The following is a 23,058-nucleotide window of genomic DNA, read 5'->3' as shown; positions in this document are numbered from 1 at the left end:
AGAAATTTTTTCTTCTTCTTCACGTGCCATCTCCGCGACGGAGGTTGGCAATCATCATGGCTATTCTGATCTTAGATGCTGCTGCTCTGAATAGTTCAATTGATGTGCATCCGTATCATTCCCTCAAGTTACGCAACCATGAGATTCTTCTTCTTCCTACACTTCTCTTGCCCTGGATTTTTCCTTGTATAATCAATTGAAGTAGGTTGTATCTCTCATTACGCATAACATGCCCCAGGTATTGCAGCTTTCGTGCCTTGATGGTTTCCAATACTTCCATTCTTTTGTTGATTCTTCTCATGACTTCGTTGTTTGTAACATGCTCGGTCCATGATATCTTCAGGATTCTTCTATACACCCACATTTCAAATGCTTCCAACTTTTTAGCAATCGACGCGTTAAGTGTCCATGCTTCTATCCCATAAAGCAGAGTCGAGGAAATATAGCACCTTGCCAGCCTAACTCTCAAGTCCAATTTTAGTTCTCTTGCACAAAGTACCTTTCTCATTTTATTGAAGTTTGTACGTGCTTTCTCTATTCGAACTTTGATTTCTTTGGAGTAATCGTTTGTGTGATTAATTATTGTGCCAAGATAGTGGTAGTTTTCAACTTGTTCTAAAGCACTACCGTTAATTGTCAGGCTTTCATCATTATTTTGGGTTTTTGATATCCTCATAAATTTGGTTTTCTTGGTGTTTATTGATAATCCATATTCCTCTCCATACTCAACTATCTTGTTCATTAGCTTTTGGAGGTCTCGAAGGTTGTCTGTTATTATGATAGTATCGTCCGCATATCTAATGTTGTTAATTGGTGTTCCATTGACCTTGATTCCTGCTGTTTCTCCCTCAAGAGCTCTTTTCATAATTTCTTCAGAGTATGCATTGAATAGTAGTGGTGACAATACACACCCCTGTCGCACTCCTCTTTTAACTTCGAACTCTTCTGATGTGGGTTCATTAATGCGTATGTGTGGCTGCTGTTTATAATATAGATTTGTTATAATTCGAAGGTCATTGTGTTGTATTTGTTTTGCTTTGAGGATGTCCATTAGCTCTTTGTGGCAGACTTTGTCGAAAGCTTTGTTGTAGTCTATAAAACAGCCGTACATATCTTGGTTCACATCCAAGCATCTCTGGATTAGTACGTTGAATGCAAATAGAGAAATTTTTAGAGAAATGAAAAAGTGCTTATTGACATGTGGATGTTTCGAAGCAGTATCGAGTTAGTACTCAGTACCAGACATAATTTAAATTTTTAAGAAATTGTACATACAAAGATATTTTTATATTTGGAAAATATTCCATTAAGTGGTGTTATTTAATTGAAATGTATTACTAGAACCAGATAAATTTATTAAGGAGTTAATGGAAACGTCTCAGGAGCTCGAATTTCTATTCCTTATACCGGGATATTTCTATAACCGGTATTCTCATAAGCGGGTTCGACTGTATATGCTATTCTCATTATAAAGCAGTTTTCAATAAGTTCTGTGCAAAGTATTTAACTTGACGGGATAATCACCGAAAATAATATACTGCACATCCTTATTTAACCCTTAACTACCATGGCCAAAAATAGTAACATTTGTACCATGGCAGGGTCAAATTTGACCCCCCATTGTTTTTTGTATCAAAAAATATTCTTTTTTTAACTTGTTTTATTTTAAATTATTTTGTTTACAGCTACTTTTACATTTATATAAAAATAAACGAATTTGGTTAATTAGATATAACTTTATTTAAAAAAAACTTTTGTATTCAGTCAAATTAACATACCTATGCACTTTCTCGAATTATAAGAAAAATAATAACAATGTGCAGTTTTTTTATATCCAATGGTGAAATCTAGGTATCATAGCTCCTACCTAAAATAAAAAAAATCGATTTAGATTTCGTATCTCAAAAATGACAAGCATGATTTTACCTTAATTTTCAACACAGCTTATGCATAACGTCTGCATGCGGGAATGATTTTTGCAAATAAAATCTCGACATTTATCGCACGATGAGCTTTCTTTCTTTTGGTTTTTGGAATGTGGACATATTTTACACCTTTCCCTCTTTTTTCGTCGTTGTGGTTCTGGATTTGCGGCAGGCATTGGTTCCTGAAGTCCGGAAAGTTTAAAAGTGGCACTATGAATTTCTCTCGGTAAACAAGTTTGCTGAGCTCTACGAGTTAAATGGGCCTTAATAAGTTCTTGACCTAAAGTGGTTAGAAACAATCTTCTTTCCATTATTTGATTTTGCTGAACTCCATTAAAAATTACGTTAGCATTTAATCCTGCAATGTCCAAAATGCGAAACCATATTACTTGAGGCCATCTACGAGTTCTTCTGCCAGTTTTATAGCATGCACATTTCTTATCCAATGAATCCACCCCACCTTTTGTCTCGTTGTAAAAATTTATAATCTCTGGCTTTCCATTAACCATTGTATTGGAATGATGCATAGTTGACACTAACAACACTGCACGATTTTTCTTAGGAACAAAAGATACAAGGCTCTCGCTTCCTGTAAAACCAAATAAGGCAGAATTAGGTGGCCTGTTTTTTTGGGGTTGAAATTCAGCAGGAACCTGTCTTTTATTTCTTTTTAGAGTTCCAACATATGAAATTTTATGGCTTCTCAGTTCTTTTATGAGCTCAATGGACGAAAACCAATTATCTGCTGTTATGTTTCTATTTGTACCAGAAATTGGTGGAAAAAGTGTCAAAACATCTAGAGTGGGGATGGATAACTTTTTTGGATTTGCTCTGCTTGTATCTTTTCCAGTATATATAAAACCATTTAGCAAATAATGTGTCTTAGAGTCTATTAAACACTGCATTTTTAGACCGTATTTGTCTGGCTTATTTTTGAGATACATCCTGAATTGGCACCTTCCTCTAAATGCAATAAGCATTTCATCTATTGTGAGATATTCAGCACAGCTATAATTCGACTGGCAATTAATTATAAACATATTTAAAATATTGGATATAGCTGCCAGTTTATCTCCGTGCGCAATACGTTCTTGTCTAGTAGCTGGGTCGTCAAAACAAAGGCTTCCAAGCAAAAAATAAAATCGGTTTAGTGACATGGTTGCTCGAAATATATCACGGCCAGTACCATTCGTAGCAAATAAAGACCTTAAATCTTCATTATTGGATTTAAATACCCCAGCTAAATATAATAAGCCTAAGAAGGCCTTTAATTCAATTATGTCAAGATGATTGGTATATTGACACGATAAATTGTGTAAATTATATTTAGAAGCCATATTAGTTATTCGTTCATTGGTTTTCTCAAGAATGTCTTGCCATATATCGTGGATAATAATACATTACCAAGCATCAACTGGTTTCTCTGGCATACTAGCTCGAGCTTTTCCAATAACACCAGGTAAATGACTAATTAAATTATGCTTACGTGTACGAGAAAAGGTGGGAGAAGTTTTAGACCACTTGTACCTATTTTTGCCATAAAACACATCCCTTAAGTCAGCTATATCACTTTCTTCACCCGAATATTCACTACCAGTTTCGGAATTATTAATTTGCCAATTTTTTTGGTCATCATCGTCCCATTCCTCTTCACTGTCTGTTTCGTGATCACTGTGTTCACTAGCCTGGTCTAAAAACTCACTGTCACTATCTAGTCCATTGTCCATAATTTTTTGTCCCTCCTCTTCAAGTTCTTTCTGTGTCAGAGGACGTTTATTGCGATTACACCCAGCCATTTCAAATTGCTCGTTAATTGCACTAGAAACACTTATACCATAAGCGGGTCAAAATTGACCCTATGCGTGCCTAACTCAGCAGTAGTAACAGATAAACTAACGGAATTTTCGTAGATCGATAAATCACCTACCGGTCGAAGATTGGCAGAAAGCGCGCAATGCTCAATCTATGTTTCGGTAGCGAAACTTGGCATTAAAAACGCGGGGGGTCAATTTTGACCCCGCCATGGTACTTAAGGGTTAAAATACAAAAATAATAAATTTACTGATGACAAATTATAAAACGTCTTAACTTCCAAATCGTTCGTCGAAATCTTTTTAATTTTTTAACGTATTTAAATTGTGATAAAGTGATTACCATTGAAATATTATATTTGTATGGCTTCTTTTTATCTAACATTATATATTTTCAGAATAATAGTTGCTATTTAGATAAAAATAAAAACAACACAATCAAAATATTACCTTTTATTGATTAATATTTGTATTCATTGCTCGTGTTTTACAAATGCTTCAGTGAAAAATTTATAAGCTTTATTCCAAATGTGCTATTACGTCAACGCATTATTGGTGATTAAATATTCAATTTAAATTCAAACATATGTAACATGTCACAATCAAATTAAAAATGATCGAACAAAAATTGAACAAATGAAAACTGTTATATAATTTTAAAACAATCAACGTGATGCTGATTAGGTAATTATTGTATAGTTTATATTAATTGTTTAAGGTAGCTTAAATAATCTTAACTTCAGATTTAATTAATATACGACAAACTCCTCAATGGTAAACCAATTTTTGAAATATTTAATATTTATAACAACGAAATATTTATACGATTACTACAAAAATATCAATTTGGTTTCCGGGAAAATCACTTCAGTACCTAAGAAATCATTCAAATAATACAAGAAATATCAAAAAGTCTTAAAGGAAGGAGATACTGCAAATTTCATATTTCTAAACATTTCCCTGGCTTTTATCAAAGTCCGGCAAAGAGGTATACTCTACAAATTTAAAAGCAATTTTTATTTTTTTTATGACCTTGCTTGTTGTTAAAATCTTATTTAATACAAATTATTCTCTATTTTGTTACAGGTAAGTTTGCAGCAATTCAAGAAAAATAAAAAGACATCTTAGTGCGTAAGTAACCACCAATGTTTGTACATATTGTGAAATCTATTTGTATACAGTGCTAGCCAAAAGTTCCCTCTCCCTCGTATCTTTTGAACGTTTATACTTCATATACCTACTTAACATAATAGGCATGGATGACGTTACAGAGCCAATGTTACCGATAATATTTAATCGGACCTTATGCAAGTTATATACCGTTTGAAATGTATTGAGCATACCTATCCAATCATTCCACTTTTGTTTGGGTTGAAGCTGATTTTGATGTATAAATGAAATAAATAATGAACTATTAACAAATAATTTAAGAAGCAGTTCTTATATTAAATGTTTGAAATGTACACCATCTTCTTCTTGACAGTAAAACTAAACTCTTGTCGTACTTGTTCAAATGTGTAGTGGGAAATTGCCTACACTTTTTAACAATTCAAGTGCTGCAAAAAAATCTAATGGCGTAAGGTCCAGTGACTGAGCTGGCCATTCTATCGAACCTCGTTTTCCAATCTATCTACCACAATATTCCTCATCTAGGTAACGTCTTACTCCAATAGTGTACAGGAGCACCATCTTGTTAAAACGTTATTTTTAAGTTGCCAAATTCATTTTAATATTTTCCAGAATTACAAGAATTACCGACTCAATTGCGTTTTGTTACATCTCCAGATACACTTTGCTAGTTAAGTTAGCATTAAGAAAAACACGCCCAACTATGCGGTTTCCCAAAATATCTGCTTAAACATTTACTTGCTTTGAAAATTGTGCATGTTTTTCACGAGAGACTTGAGGATTTTTGTCACTCCAATAACTCCCATTATGTGTGTTACCATTTCTATTGAGGGGTAAAAAGTACTTTCATCACTAAAACAAATTGTTTTTATGTAACCTTGCTGTTGGTTGATTTGATTGGACTTATTTTCACAGAATTCTAGTCTTCGGCCGGGGTCATCATCTGAACTTTGGTCCACAATTTAATTTCTTCTTTTCATGTAGACATGACTCTTTGTTTTTCAATGTGCCTCCAGTAAGTTGTCGTTCCATGGTCTTCGTGGTTTTCCTACTAATAATCTTTTTATTGGGAAATTGCCTCTTACCATCCTAACTACTCTTTTTGTTGTCACTCGGCATTATATAATCATTTCATTCTACTCTTTTATTTCTTACCCAATTCTTGATGGTCTCCACCTTGCATCTACGTCATATATCTGTACTTCCAGCTCTGACCCACAGTGTTTTACCATTAACTCTTCTAAGTGTTTTCATATCTAATATTTATAACGTCTTTTTGTCTTTTTGTGTCAGGTCGTGTTTCTGCCGCGCTGTCATTATTGGTCTGATGACTTTCATTTCTTTCCCGATATTTCTATTTCTCTATATTGTTTAATTCAGGCAACCTGCGGCTCTATTTGCTCTATTCAATTGGCCTTCCACTTCTGTTTTGAGCTTTTTCTTGTTTCACTTGTTCTATTATCTGACATTCCAGCTCTTAGCCTTCCATCTTAAAAAATTCGCTGTTATAACCATGCATTTTGACCTTTTTTGGGAAACTAACATGTTAAATTTTCTGGCGGTTTCATCTATAATTAGGTTAAACAAAAGAGGACTCAGGGAATCTCCCTGTCTTATCCCATTGCCAGCTTCAATAGGGTCAGTTAGTTCTACTTCTACTTTTACTCGTGTGGTGTTGTTTTGGTAGATATTTTCTTTTAATTTGATTATTTCTAGAGGAAGCTCTCTTGTGGACAATTAGTGAATAACGTTCTTTAATTTAACTTGGTTAAATGCCTTCTTGTCTACGAATTATTTCGATTGTATTTGACTAGGTAATTATAAATATAACGTCAAGGCATGATCTCTTCGACCTAAAACCTTGTTGTTCTTTTGCTAGTATTATAACTTTATTTAGTTTATTTGTTATTACTTTGGTTGTTAATTTTAGTCTTGTGTGTAATAAATTAATTCCTCTGTAATTTTTTGAGTCAGATATATTTTTCTTTTTGAAGAGAGGTATTAAGATGCGTGATCTCCATTTTTGAGGAACTCTGTTTTGTTCTATTATTTTTGGATTAGTTTTAATCGTTGTTGGATCAGATCGGGTCCTCCGTACTTAAGGAGTTTGTTCTGAATTCTGTCCGCTCCTGTTTTTTATTTCCTTAATGCTCCCTTTACCTTTTCCTCCTCAATATTTATTATTAAGTTTACCATCACCTCTGGTGTTGGTGGTTCATTATCGTCGCTTTTATTAAGTAGAGATCTTCGTAAGGAAAGACGTTTATGGAGAAGACGATGTAATGTGACCTTGCTAAAATAACTGTGCTAAACACGGTCGAAAGAACAAGAAGTGAACGAGCTTACACCAAATATATGGCTAATGTGAAGAAAGATTTAAGAGAGATTAGAATGAAATGATAAACAAGACATCCAACAGAAAAGGATATTTTGAGGCAGACGGAGGCTCACGAATATAGCACCATTTAGTGGTGATGGATATTCCAAAAATTCGTATAAAATGTTTTTTTTTTGCTATTTTTAGTTTTGCATTTAAAAAAGAAGAGTTTGTATGCAAAACGACGTATTTGACGTGTACAATTTAATAAATAAACGTGATAATTATCGATAAATATCACCAGGGGTAAAAGTACACAATATCAATAAAAACACAATACCTATTCGTTATTTCTCTGAGTGTTGGTTCAATATATACATCCGTAACAGAAACCAATACCTAAATTGTTCCGCAAAATTTTATGTATTAAAAATCAATTATAATTTTACATATCTGGCATATCTATCAACAAAAACAATTCAGGATTTGATTGGCTTCATTTTTAACAGTTGTTTTGAATATCAGTGGAAAATATCAGAGTTTTCGTTTTTGTTGCCTATCCCATTTGTTACATCCATTCATATTGGACTTTTTTAGGTTAATAAAATGATTTCCAATTTCGACTGTATTCCGTAACAGTTTCTCTTGGTTGGAATTTTTCGTGTTATTATATTTTTTTAGCAATATCGAAAGATGTTGAATGGGTATTTGATGTGTATTTTATTTCAATGGATTCAGTTTGATCTAATAAAAAGAGATGAACAATACGGACCAAACACGAGACGCTTCATTTGTAATAATTTTCTACAACAAGGAGAGTTTATCAATAAATTATAATTATAGATAATAGCTATATACATATTTTAATTATAAAAACGAGCACAAGATCTTAAATATTAAACATCGAAAAAATATTTTTGGCAATATCAAAGGTTCATTACATAGTTGATAATGCATGATATTCATCGAATATAAACATCCAAACATATGATGCTAAAAACCTAAAACGGTAAATTTTTAATGGGGAACTTATAGAAACTTTTTTAAAAAAATCCTTAATCATTTTAATCATTTTAATAACTTTTCGATCTTTAATCGTTATTTTTTTTTTTATTTCAACGTGCTCGGCTACTATGGCCACTTACACAGGTACTATAACATGAATTTTCATTACACAAACATTAAGTGTTACATTATGAATATGTTACAAGAATACGGAATGATAATAATATGTTACACAATGTCTAAATTAAAATCTAATTATATTTTTTGATATAAGTGTTCATCTCTAAGGAATTGTAGCACAGCTTTTATTTGGTCATGGTTGTTTAGGATATCTCGTACTTCACTTTTGAGTTTGTATTGTAATCTTCTGGCCAAATGTTGATGGCATTCAGTGAGAATATGTTTGATTGTCAAATATGATTGGCAGATTTGACAGGAGGGACGGATGCTAGAGGACATCAGGTAGCTGTGTGTGAGTTTTGAATGTCCTATCCGAAGTCGTCTTATCACAATGAGATCTCGTCTTGAGAGGGCTGAATAGTCAAATGTAGGCTGACTGGTTATTGACGGTTGTATTTCATGTAAGATCGAACGGTTAGAGTTCCAATGCTGCTGCCAAAGGAGTCTGGTTCTTCTTTTAATATATGATTTTAGGTCCTTACAAATTTGAATTTTATCGGTGATTTCAGGTGATGCTGTAGCAAGTTTAGCATAGTAATCTGCAGTTTCATTGCCTTCTATACCAATATGAGATGGCAGCCAGATTATGGTAACTGTTATGTTTTGGGACAAGATAATTTGGTAAGAGTCAAGGATCTTTTGGACGATTGGATGATCAGTAAATATATTTTTGATAGAATAGATTGATGCTAAAGAGTCTGTGCATATGGCAACCTGCTTATTAGGTGGAGATATATGGTTAAAAGCTTGCAATATACTAAATAATTCGCCAGTATGAACGCTGCTGATGGCTGGTATAAGTGATGACTTAATTAGTGAATGAGAGGTTGTAACAGAGCAGCCTACTCCTGTGTCATTTTTTGAGGCATCCGTGTATAATATTTGGTCGTATTTATATGTATCTATAATGTCTTTAAATGCATTTATAATGATCTCTTTCGGATGTTTATTTTTATCGAAGTTGGTGAGCGAGGTGTTAAATTTGGGCGTGGACATGATCCAAGGAGGAGATGGAGGGAGATAAAGAGGAAGGGTATGTGTAAGAGAGATATCATTAAGTGTCTGTGCTAAAATTAGTGGAATAGGTTTTATTGGTGGTAAGAAATTGGTATTGTGTAAATTATACGTGGACATTACAAATAAGGGATGCACTGGATTGGAGGGGTTAGCTGATACCGATGCTGCATAGGAGGGTAGCAGTTGTTTTCGTCTTATACAAAGAGGAGGTTCGTTAGCTTCGCAATAAAGATTATCTACAGGACTAGATCGAAAAGCGCCAATACAAAGACGAAGGGCTGTGTTGTGAATTGAGTTTAGAAGGTTAATATATGTTTTGGAGGCGGATATATATATGTGACAACCATAATCTAGCTTGGAGCGTATTAGTGATCTGTATATTTTAAGAAGTGAGTTTTCGTCAGATCCCCAATAATGATGTGATAGAGTTTTTATTATGTTTAGTCTTATGCTCGTTTCTCTTTTTATTGCAAATATATGTTGCTTCCAAGTTAGTCGTAAGTCAAACGTTAATCCGAGAATTTTGTATTGTTTAACAACAGGAAGAGGGACATTGTTGATGAAAATAAGTGGAGATGGGGAAGGGGGACGTCTACTAAAGTTTATAATTTTAGATTTTACATTGGATAAAGATAACCCCATGCCACTAGTTTTTTTTAAAAGTGTGTCAACAGCAGTTTGAATAAGCTTCGAGGTGGTAGAAGAGTTTTGTCCATGACAGTAAATTACTAGATCATCAGCATACATGATATGTTTAATAGGGGAAATGAGGTGAGAGCATAAATCACTTATTGCTAGATTAAAAAGTGTAGGACTTAGTACCGATCCCTGAGGTACGCCATCAGTTTGAGTATGAGTAGAAGATAAAATACCGTTGACAGAGACTCTGAACGATCTAGAAGATAGAAAATTTCGTATGAAGTTAAATATATTACCATTAATATTAAGAAGGATAAGTTTGTTTAATATACATTGCCTACTTATAGTGTCAAAAGCACCTTCAATATCAAATATGGCAGCTACGACTTCTTGTCTTTTGTTTAAGGCCTCTGATATATGAGTTTGGAGGATTACAAGGTTGTCTTGGGTTGAACGGTTCTGACGAAATCCTGACTGTTCACTAGCAAATATCTTATGTTTTTCAATGAACCATAGAAGTCTTTTATTAATCATTTTTTTGAATATTTTGCACATCGTACAAGTTAGTGATATAGGTCTATAAGAGTTGGCCAAGGAACGTTCTAGGTTAGGCTTTTTAATAGGTATTACGATAGAGGTTTGCCATTGATTGGGAAATTGGTTAGATGACCAGATTAAATTATACATCTCAAGTATTTTGAGTAGGCTACAGTTTAAGAGCTTTTTGATTAATATGTAAGGAATGTCGTCAGGACCAGCGGCATTGTTTTTACAAGTTTGAATAACTGATACTAGTTCTTCAAAAAGAAAGGGAGAATTAAGATGTGTGATGTCCATTATTGTTTCGGGTGAGGAACAGTGTAGGGCGTTAGGTAATGGTTTTCGTAAGGAGGTATCTATTTTACTTTTGAATTTAGTGTCGAAGTGCGTTGCTAGGGTTTCACCGATTTCTTGATTGTCAGTGATTGTAGTGTTATTTACAGCAATACTAGAGATTTTGAGGTTGGTGTTGTTTCCTTGGATTTGCCTAATCTTTTTCCAGAGATCCGCCGGATTGGTGCTTGAATTAATAGAGGATACATATTCTCTCCAAGATGATTTTTTACTTTGTTTTATAATAAATCGGGCTTTAGCTCTGGTTTTCTTTAGTTCAATAAGATTCTCAAATTTTTAAAGAAATCCTTAGTCATTTTAATCATTTTAATAATTTTTCTATCTTTGATCGTTATTTAAATATAAAAAACCTTTAAAATGACCACTAGTAAAAGTGATGAAAGATAAAATGAAAATTAAGGTAAGTTATAACTAAAAGAAGTACATTTATATTTTTTTTTTAGGGTAGAAAGTAAAAAACTCATTACCGATAAAACCAACCTGGTTAAAACTATTCGTTGTTCATTTAAAATTTACTTTATATATAAACATTATATTATGGAAGTTTAACTGCTATAGAAGTTTTTAAAAAATCCGAGTTTAAAGTAAAGACACTATGTTCGAAAAATTGGCTTGAAGATTGTACTAAAAGCTTGCGAATACAATCTTTAAACAATCATATCTCGTTTAATTGTTAGTTTATAGAAATAAAAAAATTAAAATTTTCAGTGAAAAAAAAAATGTTTTTTTGTGGTTTTGGTATTCTACCATTTTTTCTGCATCTTTGGGAGTTGTTAAGTTAAGAAAACTGATCGTGCTGCCCCGATCTCCGAAATATTTAATGCTTTCATTCAAAACTCTAAATACTGTCCTGGTGATAATCTAACAGTGGATGAAATGCTTGTCGCCTTTAAAAGTAAATGTGGATTTCGAATGTACATGCCAAGAAACCAACTAAATATGACATAAAGATTTATTGCTTGGCTGACCCATACAGTTTTTACCTTTATAATGCTTACATTTATACAGTAAATGACAGTGACGTAACTGGACTTTTCGAATAAGAACGTAGGCTTTTAAAACCCACTTAATCAGTTTTACGTCCAAGTAAACGTTAAATGAATATTACGGCCAACAATTGGTTCACTTCATTGGAGATAGTAAAAGAACTTTGAAATAGAAGAAGATCTCTAACATGTGTCGGCACTATGAAAACAAATAAAACTATTATACCACCAAAGTTAAAAAAAAAATAAATCCAGATTGGTGGGATCAACACTGTATGCCTTTGCTACTAATATACCTGTAACTCTCTTGTCAATTGTTCCGAAAATCAGCAGATTAGTTTTGCTTATATCGTCCATACATAGAGTTGAAATAGACCGTGATAAAAAAAAATGGAAATTATCCATAATTATAACAAAATAAAGACGGTAAAGAACCGGAAGATGGCCGTTAGTAATATTTTACACTTTAATCAATATAATTTATATCAATAGATTCATATTATATTTGTGTTATAGTCAAATTTTCTCAATGAAAAGAATTTATATATATTCAGGTATTCTACAGTATTCACTGCCTTTCCTTGCTCAACCGTTTCCATCTCTCTCTGCTGTCTCATTCTCCATCGTTTAGGCCTCTCTTACTCATGGCGTCAACTACTTCGTTCCTCCAAGATTTTCGGGGTCGTCCTCTTTTCCTCCTTCCTATGGGACTCCATTCGGTTATTCTCTTTATCCATCTGCTGTCGTTAGTTCTTCTTACATGTCCATACCACTTTAGTCTTTTTTGGTCTATATATGTTAGGATGTCTGTTTCTATTGATGTTATTTGCTTTATTTCGTCATTACTTCTCCTATCCATTCTTGTTACTCCGCAGCATCTTCGCAGGCATTCTATCTCTGTTGCTACTATCTTACTGCTTATATTCTTGTTTCTGATCCAATTTTCAGCCCCATATGTCATAATACTTCGCACTAATGTTTTATAAATCTGTGTTTTTGTCTTCATATTTAGGTGTCTATCCCACCATACTGAGTTAAGTTGTCGGATTGCTGTTCTTATTTGTCCTAATCTTTCTGTAATTTCTTCCTCTGTTGTTGCCTTTTTCGTGATTATAAACCCCAAGTATTTGAATTTATCCTTTCCTTTGATTGTTACGTTGTCATCAATCTGTAGATCTTCTATGTCTTCTTCACTTGTAGATAGGTACTCTGTTTTCGCGAGGTTAATATCTAGGCCAGCCTTGGTATATTCTTCTTGTAGTTTCTTCATCATGTAGCTGAGGTCGTCTTGGTCTTGTGCAATCACTACTTGATCGTCTGCAAAACTTAATGTATATAGGTATTCGTTCCGTACCGGTACTCCTATGCCTTCGCATTTTCTTTTCCATGTAGTGAAAACTTTCTCTAAGTATATTTTGAATAGGGTGGGAGATGTGGAGCAACCCTGCAGGAGCCCTTTTGTTGTGGTGAAGTCTCCTATGATTCTTGTTCCCATTTTAATGGACACTTTATTTTCTTTATACAGAGCTTTTGCAGCTTCTATGAGTTTCGTCTGTATTTCTAATTTGTACATTGCCTCTGATTGAATTGAAAAGAATTTATTTTTTTTAAGCTTTAGCTATGTTACTCATAGAACCACATCTAAGAATACGTCTATTAATTTCAAATCTTCCTAGAGATATAAGGTCACTTATAAGTGAAGTCATTCTTAAAAAACCCCACCGAAGAACTTCTATCTGACTAACCTCAGAAACGCAACACATGTTCGATCTGCCCACCTTAGAAAGAGCAAATGTATAAAATGTAGCGATCCTATTTGCCTGCAGTGCAGCACTAATAGTAATTATTGAAAGTCGGTGTGTTTATTTTAAATAGTTCTGCGTTATTTTTATACTTTTGTAAGTATTACTGTGTTAAAAAATAAATTTTCAGAATAGAGCATCAGTATTTTCTTTTATAAATAAAAATATAAAATTATGCATGCAAAATCATAATAAATGTTTCCATGTAGATATTTTTGCGTCAGATCTCTGAGACCGGATGTTTCCCATTATGTATGTACTATAGACACATGTTTCAGTTTAGTAGTTAAACAGCTTCAGAGCTGCACTATCTAATATCACTTAAATGCGTTAAATGCTATCACACTATAAACTTTATCTCAATCGAACAATATTTTTCATATACTAGATCTTTACTGTTTTTCTTTTATTTATAACTCGTGTTTAAATACATTTTTAAATTTAAATTTTAATTTTTTGTATTTTACCTCTGACTTTTATAATTAAATTTTGTGTTTATTGTCAAATTCGTTCGAAAGTAGATAGATAAATCGATAAAAGTAACACAGGTCTGCAACAATCTGTTTCAAAACTCTGTTTTTATAATTTTTACTTATTTATATGGTTTATGATAATCACGTAATGAAAAACAGCACTAAATACAGATTACTGAAAATAATCCTTCAAGGCAAAGTGTCCAGAAAGCACGGAATTGGGAGAAGAAAAATATCATGGTTAAAAAAGCTGGGGAAATGGTTCTCCGCAACAACAACTAATCTATTTAAAGCATCAGTTAATTAAATAATTATAGCCAGAATGATCGCCAATATTTGAAACGAATAGGCACCAATAGACGAAGAAGGATAACCTGAATTTACAAACGCAGTTTTGCCATATTATGTTTTTATTAAGATATTATTAATTTATTTTGAAATCCAATGAGCTTGTGAATTTATCTAAAACTATTTATTTACTGTTAGGGTCCTCTCGGTATATTTTCGCTTGTAAACACAATCTCAACTGTCCCTCTGTGGTATCTAGGAGTATTCTGCTATCCTTGTTGTAATCCTTTTTTTTTGATATCTTTTTTCCATAAGCTTAATATGAGCACGTTTGTCTTATTCTTCACCCACAGTCCCTTCTCAGGAAAATAGTCCAGGTGGAAGTACAGATGTGCCTTTAGTCTCATAGACAAATCTTGAGCACTTCTTGACTATATTTTTTGAATCAGAATTTTTCTGGTGGCTTGAGAAATATCCTTCACTCTGGATATCTGTCATGGTTTTGGCAAACACTTAAACCACTAGAAGGCTTTGGGATACATTTGACCGTTTCATAACGTCGTCTAGCTTTATGTGAAGGAGAAGAAGGAGAATCCTTTCTGGTAGTACCAAGTATTCTTGCAGAATATTATTTTATATAACTATAAGCGTCCTTGGCTATCAACTGTCCATTATTAAGGTATTTTTTAATGTAACCAGCCTTATCGTTAAATTTTAATAAGCCTTTTGAAAATCATAAGCCTCATAAGAACACAGAATGTCTAACAGCGTCACAAAACAACTAAGTAGCATCTTTGGAAGGAAAGATCCAGAACTTTCACCAAAACAAACAATTAATAATATTGGTTTAATGTCTCCTATTATAGACTATCCAAGACTATTTCAGAAAGAGAACAAACATCTGATGGGAGATTTTGGGTAAAAAATAGATTGATTTTAATGAACTTTTTGATATCAACGACCACAAATACCCGTTATTACTATGTTTTCTTTGCTCACGCTATACCATAAGTACCGCAAAGCTAAAACTTTTTTGCTCGAGAATTCTCTACCAATCTTTTGTAAACTTTATGAGAAAGCCAAACTTTATACTTATCACTAAGTTTTAGTTCAAGGTATGAAAACTTTTTTTAAAATGTTTTGTTATTATATGAAGTTTTTGCTTTAACACTTATGTAAATAATCTTACATAGAAACTTAGTAATTCATACTACACAAATTGAAAAAAATTGTCAAAAAGAAACCAAGGTGGTATTATTTAATCAATGTAAGGAACTAACCTGAATATGCATCGTACTTATAGTATACCTTGTGTCCGCTACCGGGCGAACTTGGTGTTCTGCGCAGTGCTTGGTGTTCTTCGAGCAACGTGCATTAGCCGGAGTTATGTCTGTGATGCAATTTGCAGTATGCATAGTCACAGAATACGATTTTCTGTTGTTTTTCAAAGCGACTAGTGCAAGATCTCGAAGCTAAAATAAAGAAAAATGGATTAAATCTGCATTCGTCTTTTGTAAAAAATCCTGATGTCACAGACATTTTTTGATATCAGTTTTGTTTTCAGAATATCAAATAACATAAAGGGTCAACATTATTTATACAGCCTTTTGGTCGCAGACCTGTCTAATTGTTAAGTTATGAGATAAAATTTAAAATCTTGTATAACCCTACTTCATAATAAAAAAGACGTGATGTTTTTGCCTTTTTTAATCTAATACCATCTAAAAAAACTTTCTCAATTATTTACATGCTGGGTAATATTGGATGAGAACTGTGGACACAACGCCTCGTATGTTTCGTTTCCCAAGTTTTGTTTTACTTGGTAATTGCAATTTGGATTTACAAAAGTTAATTGTCCCAACAGAAAAGTTATTTAAAGAAGTGAGTACCCATTTCTCGATGAAAAATCAACTTTGAAATTACTTTTTCCTCTTCTGTGTTCAGAGTTTTCTAAATGGCTCCAGGCATACTCTTTTTTATGTAAATACATTTTGTTCCAGTGATAAAATATTAAGTCTACACAATATAAAAAAACGTTATGACGAAAAATAAAAATATTTTCTTAAAATCTAAATTCTTTATTACGGGGTCGTCAAATTAATTTTATATAGCAAATATCAATTGTATTGGATAATTAGAACAAAATATAAGTATACTTTACATAAACGTCCCAAAATAAGTAATAAATTATGGAAGGTAGTACTCATCATTCTGACGACAGAAATGGATTATCTGAGACGAACCTGCGGTAGATCGAAACTGGAGAGAGTTAGAAACGAACAAATAAGAAACGAAATGAAAATGGAGAGAAATATCAATGATGACATAGAAAGAAAACAATTAATCTGGTTCGGACATGTTAAAAGAATGCCAGAGTACAGATGGCCTAGGAGAGTACTGGAATGAATCCCTCCTGAAAGAAGAAAGAGAGGACGACCACGGAGAAGTTGGCGCAACGATATTGATGAAGCAATGGCGGCAAGAGACTTAGAAGAGGCAACTGCATATGACAGAAAAAGATGGAAATTGGGGGCGGAGAAGCGGCGACAGCCGTAATAAATCCGTTATTATATATTATATATAGTACTCATCTGCTCAATTTATAAGAACGGTTATATAACTTTCTATGAAAATTACAGATGAATTTTACTATTAAAAGTAGTATATAAAGTAGTAGCAAAAGAAGTAGAAAAAAAACTACGAAACAGAAATAATACGAGGATGATTTCAGACAGTAAATAACAACAATCGATCAAACTTTTATACTTAAATTATTTCAAAACAGGAAACAGCAAGACGTTTTAGATTTAATTGCAATGCAGGGCCACTGCCATCTATTTATACGTATTTCGACCTTGTTAGATCTCCTCAGAGTGACATATGCATAAGATTCTGCATATTTCGATATATGCTTCTATTTACGGATGGTAGTGGCCCTGCATTAATATTAAATCTCAAACGTCTTTCTGCTTTATTTATTTACTCATGTTCGTACTACTAATAGTAACTAATTCGCAAAGGAAATCTGCCTGCTTTATACATTGTAAAAAGAGCAGTAGACAAATATTTGAATTTTAATTATAAATTAAAAATTTTAAGTAAGAAATCGGATTTCTACTACTTTTGTTATTACAAAATATCAGTTATAAACAAAATCTAGGTTTGCATAGTATGCTCTATACAGTATGGTGGAAATGAAAGGAATTAAATTCGTTATTTCGTAAACCGGAGACTTTAAGGAAAAATCCTGAAACCGGTTGATTTTTATTTTTAAATAAGCTATTCGTAAGAATACATTTTTATTTTTGACGTCATCTATGTGAGCGTGATGACGTCATTGCTAAAATTTTTGAATAGGAGGGGGGGTATTGTAATACATCATTTGAAAGGTCTTTTAAATACCTATTCAGCTATATCAATATGTCTAAGTAAAAAAAGTTTGTAATTGTTTAAAAAAATAAATTTTTATTATTAGAATAAATATTTATTAAGTATTATTCAATAAATACAACGAAACCTAAATTAAGTGCTTAAATTGTTTACCTTCAGCTCAAATACAATGAGAAAGGCGTGCCGCGAACTCTTCTCTAACATTCTCTAAAACTTCCGGAGTTATTTGAACAACCTCATTACGTATTCTTTCTTTCAGTTCATTAATGTTTTGTGGTCTATTTTGATATACCTTACTCTTTAAATATCCCCATAAAAAGAAATCAAGAGGAGTCAAATCAGGTGACCTAGGCGGTCATTCTATTGTTCCTCTTCGACCTATCCACCGATTTAGAAAGACGTTGTTTAAGTAGTTGCGTACCAAGACAGCATAGTATGGAGGCGCACCATCTTGCTGTAGCCATAAATCATTTCTGTTTGGAAACAGCCGGTTCAATTCTGAAACCAAGAAATTTTGAAGAGATTCTAAATATCGAGGACATGTTAAGTTTTCTTCGAAAAAGTATGGTCCAATACACCCATTATCTATTATTCCTACCCAAACATTAATTTTCTCTGGGTATTGAGTACGGTACTCTTGCATCCAGTGTGGATTTTCCGTAGCTCAGTACCGATAAGTTTGACGATTGACATGACCGTTTAGTAGAAATGTAGCTTCATCAGAGAAAATAATATTTTTTAAAAACATCGGATCTCTGTTATTTCGTTCCATTATAATGTCACAAAATTCAATTCGTCTATCAAAATCATCTTCCATAAGTTCTTGTACTAAACTTACTTTGTAGGGATGCCACTTTTCCTTCTTTAGCTGTTTAAGAACTGTTGAATGGTCCATGTCATTATCTAATGTTACTTGCCGTGAACTGTTATGAGGATTATCTTGAAAAGCTAACAGAACGTCTACTTGTTGGTTTTCAGATATTGGTTTTCTACTACCTTTAGGAAGGTCTTTAACATGACCCGATTCTCTAAATTTTTTCTCAATTTTGCTTACAGTGGATTGTGAAATTGGTTCTTGACGGGGGTATTTATTATTAAATAACGCACATACTTTCTACGCTTTCTGCGTACGTGTTTTATCTCCATAACCAATCATTATGAGAATTTCAATTCTTTGCGTTTCAGTTAGCTTAATGTTCAAAGATACAAAGACTTTTTGAATATGTTTACTACAATAATACTATTAATCACTTGACAGAAAGATAATTAAGTTTGAATGTCCAACTATCAATGTTCATATTGATAAGGTAACTAGTTTTTTTAAAAAGGTAAAAAGTAGATAAAAAAGACATTTCATTACCAGTGATGGCCTTTATAAAATTTATTATTTATTTAATAATTTTTTTAAACAATTACAAACATCAAATACTGAGACATATTGATATGGCTGAATAGGTATTTAAAAGACTTTTCAAATGATGTATTACAATACCCCCCTTTCTATTTAAAAATTTTAGCAATGACGTCATCACGCTCACATAGATGACGTCAAAAATAAAAATGTATTCTTACGAATAGCTTATTTAAAAATAAAAATCGACGGGTTTCAGGATTTTTCCTTAAAGTCTCCGGTTTACGAAATAACGAATTTATTCCTTTCATTTCCACCATACTGTATTGATTTTAAATAAGCCTATGATTCCATCTCACGAAACAAACTATACGAAGCAATGAGATCACTAAGAATGCCAGTAACTGATACGATTAGTTAACTGATACATGACAGTTAACTAATTCAGTCAGAACTCATGATAGAATGGAGTCTTTTAGACTGACAGAATGACCTACGAACTCTATATTTCGAAAACGACATTTTAATACTAAGATGAATAGAAATAATCACATAAGTAGAAAAAAGGACCACTATAGACTGCACTAAATCTACTTTGATTACGTAAACCAAAAAACAAAACCAAAGCCAAGAAATGTTCACAGACAGTAAGTAAATACAGAGCTTAGTTTAAAAATGCTACTGTAACAAGGTAAATCGATTTCACAAGCACATATTAACAACATAAACATTGACCCTTATTCAAGTCCAGGGTGTAGAACAGATGTTCTAGTACACAAACATATGTAAACGTAATACACCGAACAATATCTTTCCCCGAGCATTAATTACTTGGTAAACATGCAGAAACATCCATGTACAAGGAAAGTTTCGGAAATAAGTTTTTAAAAAAATTTGTGATTATTTTGGTAATGAGGATTATATTTTTCAAGACGTAAAAATATTACACGCGTGTGACCGGCGAATTTATAGGTTCCAGTTAACATTCTACCCTAATCTTTGTGGTTGTAAAATTAACATAATTCTACATAATTACTACTGTTGGAATAATCTTTATATAAAGTGGGGTTACAAAAATTAAAACAGATGGATGGTTATTCTGCGGTAGGTAACATTTGTTATTTTAAGCATTTCAAATTAATATTATTGTAAGAAATAAATTATCAGTTTGTGTATAATTTCACGGAAGTAAATACCATCTCATTTTATGTTATGAAACGATTATTTAATGTTAATGAATGCTAAATTTGTAAAACAGACATTTTATTAGTTGCATATTTACAGAGAGCGGCAAAAATCTGGAATATTCTTCATAACTGTATAACTGAAAATTTGAGGATCTGGACAATTTTTAAAAATAGCATACCTTTTTGATTCTGTTACTAACATCTGGATAATATTATCATTTTTTCTAACAGATCAAGAGGATCTTGGATATCTTTTTTATAACTAAAGAACCAAGGTGACCATAATCTTTTTACTTTAAATATCGAATATTTAAATACATAAAAAAATATTTAATACGCCCCTGACTGATACATCACAGCGACCTGAAGTTATTTAACAAGTGTAAGGTATCGAATTTGACCTGGTCTAATTGTATTTAAAAAAAAAAAAATAAGAATATAAAAGGCTAGAGCAAATTTCAACAAAATGAGAAGAGTTCTATGTACCAGGGATTTAAAACTGGAACTAAGAGTTAGGTTGGCGAGGTGCTATGTTTTTTCGACCTTATTTTATGGAATGGAATCTTGGACCTTGAATGCTATATCAATGAAAAAACTGGAATCATTTGAGCTGTGGGTGTACAGAAGAATTCTGAAAATATCATGGACAGAACACGTCACAGACAAAGAGGTTCTGAGAAGGATGAACAAAGAAATGGAAATTTTACACGTGGAGAGAAATACACCTTGCTCCAACTCATCATGCAGGGAAAGATCCAAGGAAAGAGAAGCATAGGGAGGCGTAGAATGTCATGGCTGCGCAACCTGAGAGAGTGGTACGGATGTACATCAAATGAACTTTTCAGAGCAGCCGTCTCAAAAGTTCGAATAGCTATGATGATTGCCGACCTCCGCCGCGGAGATGGCACTTGAAGAAGAAGAATTGTATTTTAATTTAAATAAGTTCCTACAATAATTTGAACACCTGGCGTTTTAAAGTTCAATTTCGAATCCAAGGCCTCGCAAAAGAAAGATACGATTAGCTGCGAGTAAAAACTAGTTCGAGGAGGTACGAGTTTGACAAGGTGTGTGGCGGTCTAGGAGAGGAGAACAATTCAGGGTCTGAATGAAAAAACATCTTTTTCAGAGAGTTTTGAAAACCGGCAGTTTCGCTTAATTCCATAAGTTTTGGTGAGAACTAGGTGATTTAAGTTCAAAATGCCATTTGGCAATCTTTTTAATATGATTTAATCATCGTTTTGTTGTAAGCTGTGTTCTGTGATAATTGATTTGATAAGAGAGTCCTGAGAGCTAAGAAAGCCGGCATGGTTTTAAGTGAATAATAAGTAGCTGAGTTTGAAGAAACACATATTGTTATCATCCGAGATAACCTGAAGTCCAGTTTTGGTATTTGGGTATCTGATTTAATTTCTCCCAGGATTTATCTAACTGCAGCATTTTGTGTTTTCCAAAGGTCAGAGTCAGATTTTAACTATTTTAAAGTTAGTGGGACAGTATTTTTGTATTTAAATCTAAGGTAAAAAACTTTTTTTAATAATTTGAGAAGAGATAACTAGCCAGTAAAGCGAGTAGCTTTTGTTAAATTTTTCTTAATACAAATTTATCGTTAATATAAAAATATTAGCTCTCATGTCAATTTAAAAGTTAATAAAAAAATAAATAAAAGTAAATAAATATAAGTTTTATGTATCAGCTAATTGTCATATTTTAGTTTTCTTTTTATTAATATTGACCTTTGATAATTAATAAATAATTTAGAAAAGTTGAGTAGTTTTATTTCGACATATTACAGGTAGTACATCCTTTCGCCATTTATGACGTTTTTACTGACGTTTCGTCTCTATATCCATTGACCGTTTTTAAAGATCTTCACGATAGTTATATTTATGTTATCTGTTTATTATTATATATTTATATAATATTATTTATATATTCTTATATTATTTATTTTATTTTTTATATATTTATATATATTATATATTTATATAATATTATTTATATATTCTTATATTATTTATTTTATTTTTTTTCTAACTTTAAAAACGGTCTCTGAAATAGAGATCGAAACGTCAGTAAATTAACCATATAAATAGATATATTGTGACTTATTTTTAAAATTCTCCCTAAAAATAGAGAATTCCACAAGCAAAAAGCTATGAAAATAAATATATCTATCATTTATATATTTGACAAGAGATCGAAACTATTATAGAAATCGAAACGTCAGTAAATAAAACATTTGAATATATTTTGTAGCTTATTACCTACATTGCCCTAAAAATACAGAATGCCATAAGCAAAAAGCTATAATTGATGGATTCGACCGTTACTTGATGGAAATTCATTTTATGTAACAATAAAACACTGACAACTTTGTTTTCGATACTTCCACAAAATTTATTATAAAATGTTAACACTACAGCTGTTTCGGCAGAGTACCTTTCTCAAGTGATCTATTTTTGGTATGCATTTACACTTTATAGTCTTTAACGAAACCACTTTATTGTCTTTAACCAACTTGAGACAAACAGTTCTCCCCTCCTCAACCTATTTCGTTAAAGACTATAATGTGTAAATGCATACCAAAAATAGATCACTTAAGAAAGGTATTCTGCCGAAACAGCTGTACTGATAACATTTTATAATAAATTTTGTGGAAGTTTCG

The sequence above is a fragment of the Diabrotica undecimpunctata genome, chromosome 3 (genome assembly GCF_040954645.1).
Source record: "Diabrotica undecimpunctata isolate CICGRU chromosome 3, icDiaUnde3, whole genome shotgun sequence".
Lineage (NCBI taxonomy): Eukaryota > Metazoa > Arthropoda > Insecta > Coleoptera > Chrysomelidae > Diabrotica > Diabrotica undecimpunctata.
The sequence above is the reverse complement of the archived record's forward strand: the minus strand, read 5'-3'. Positions refer to the sequence as shown.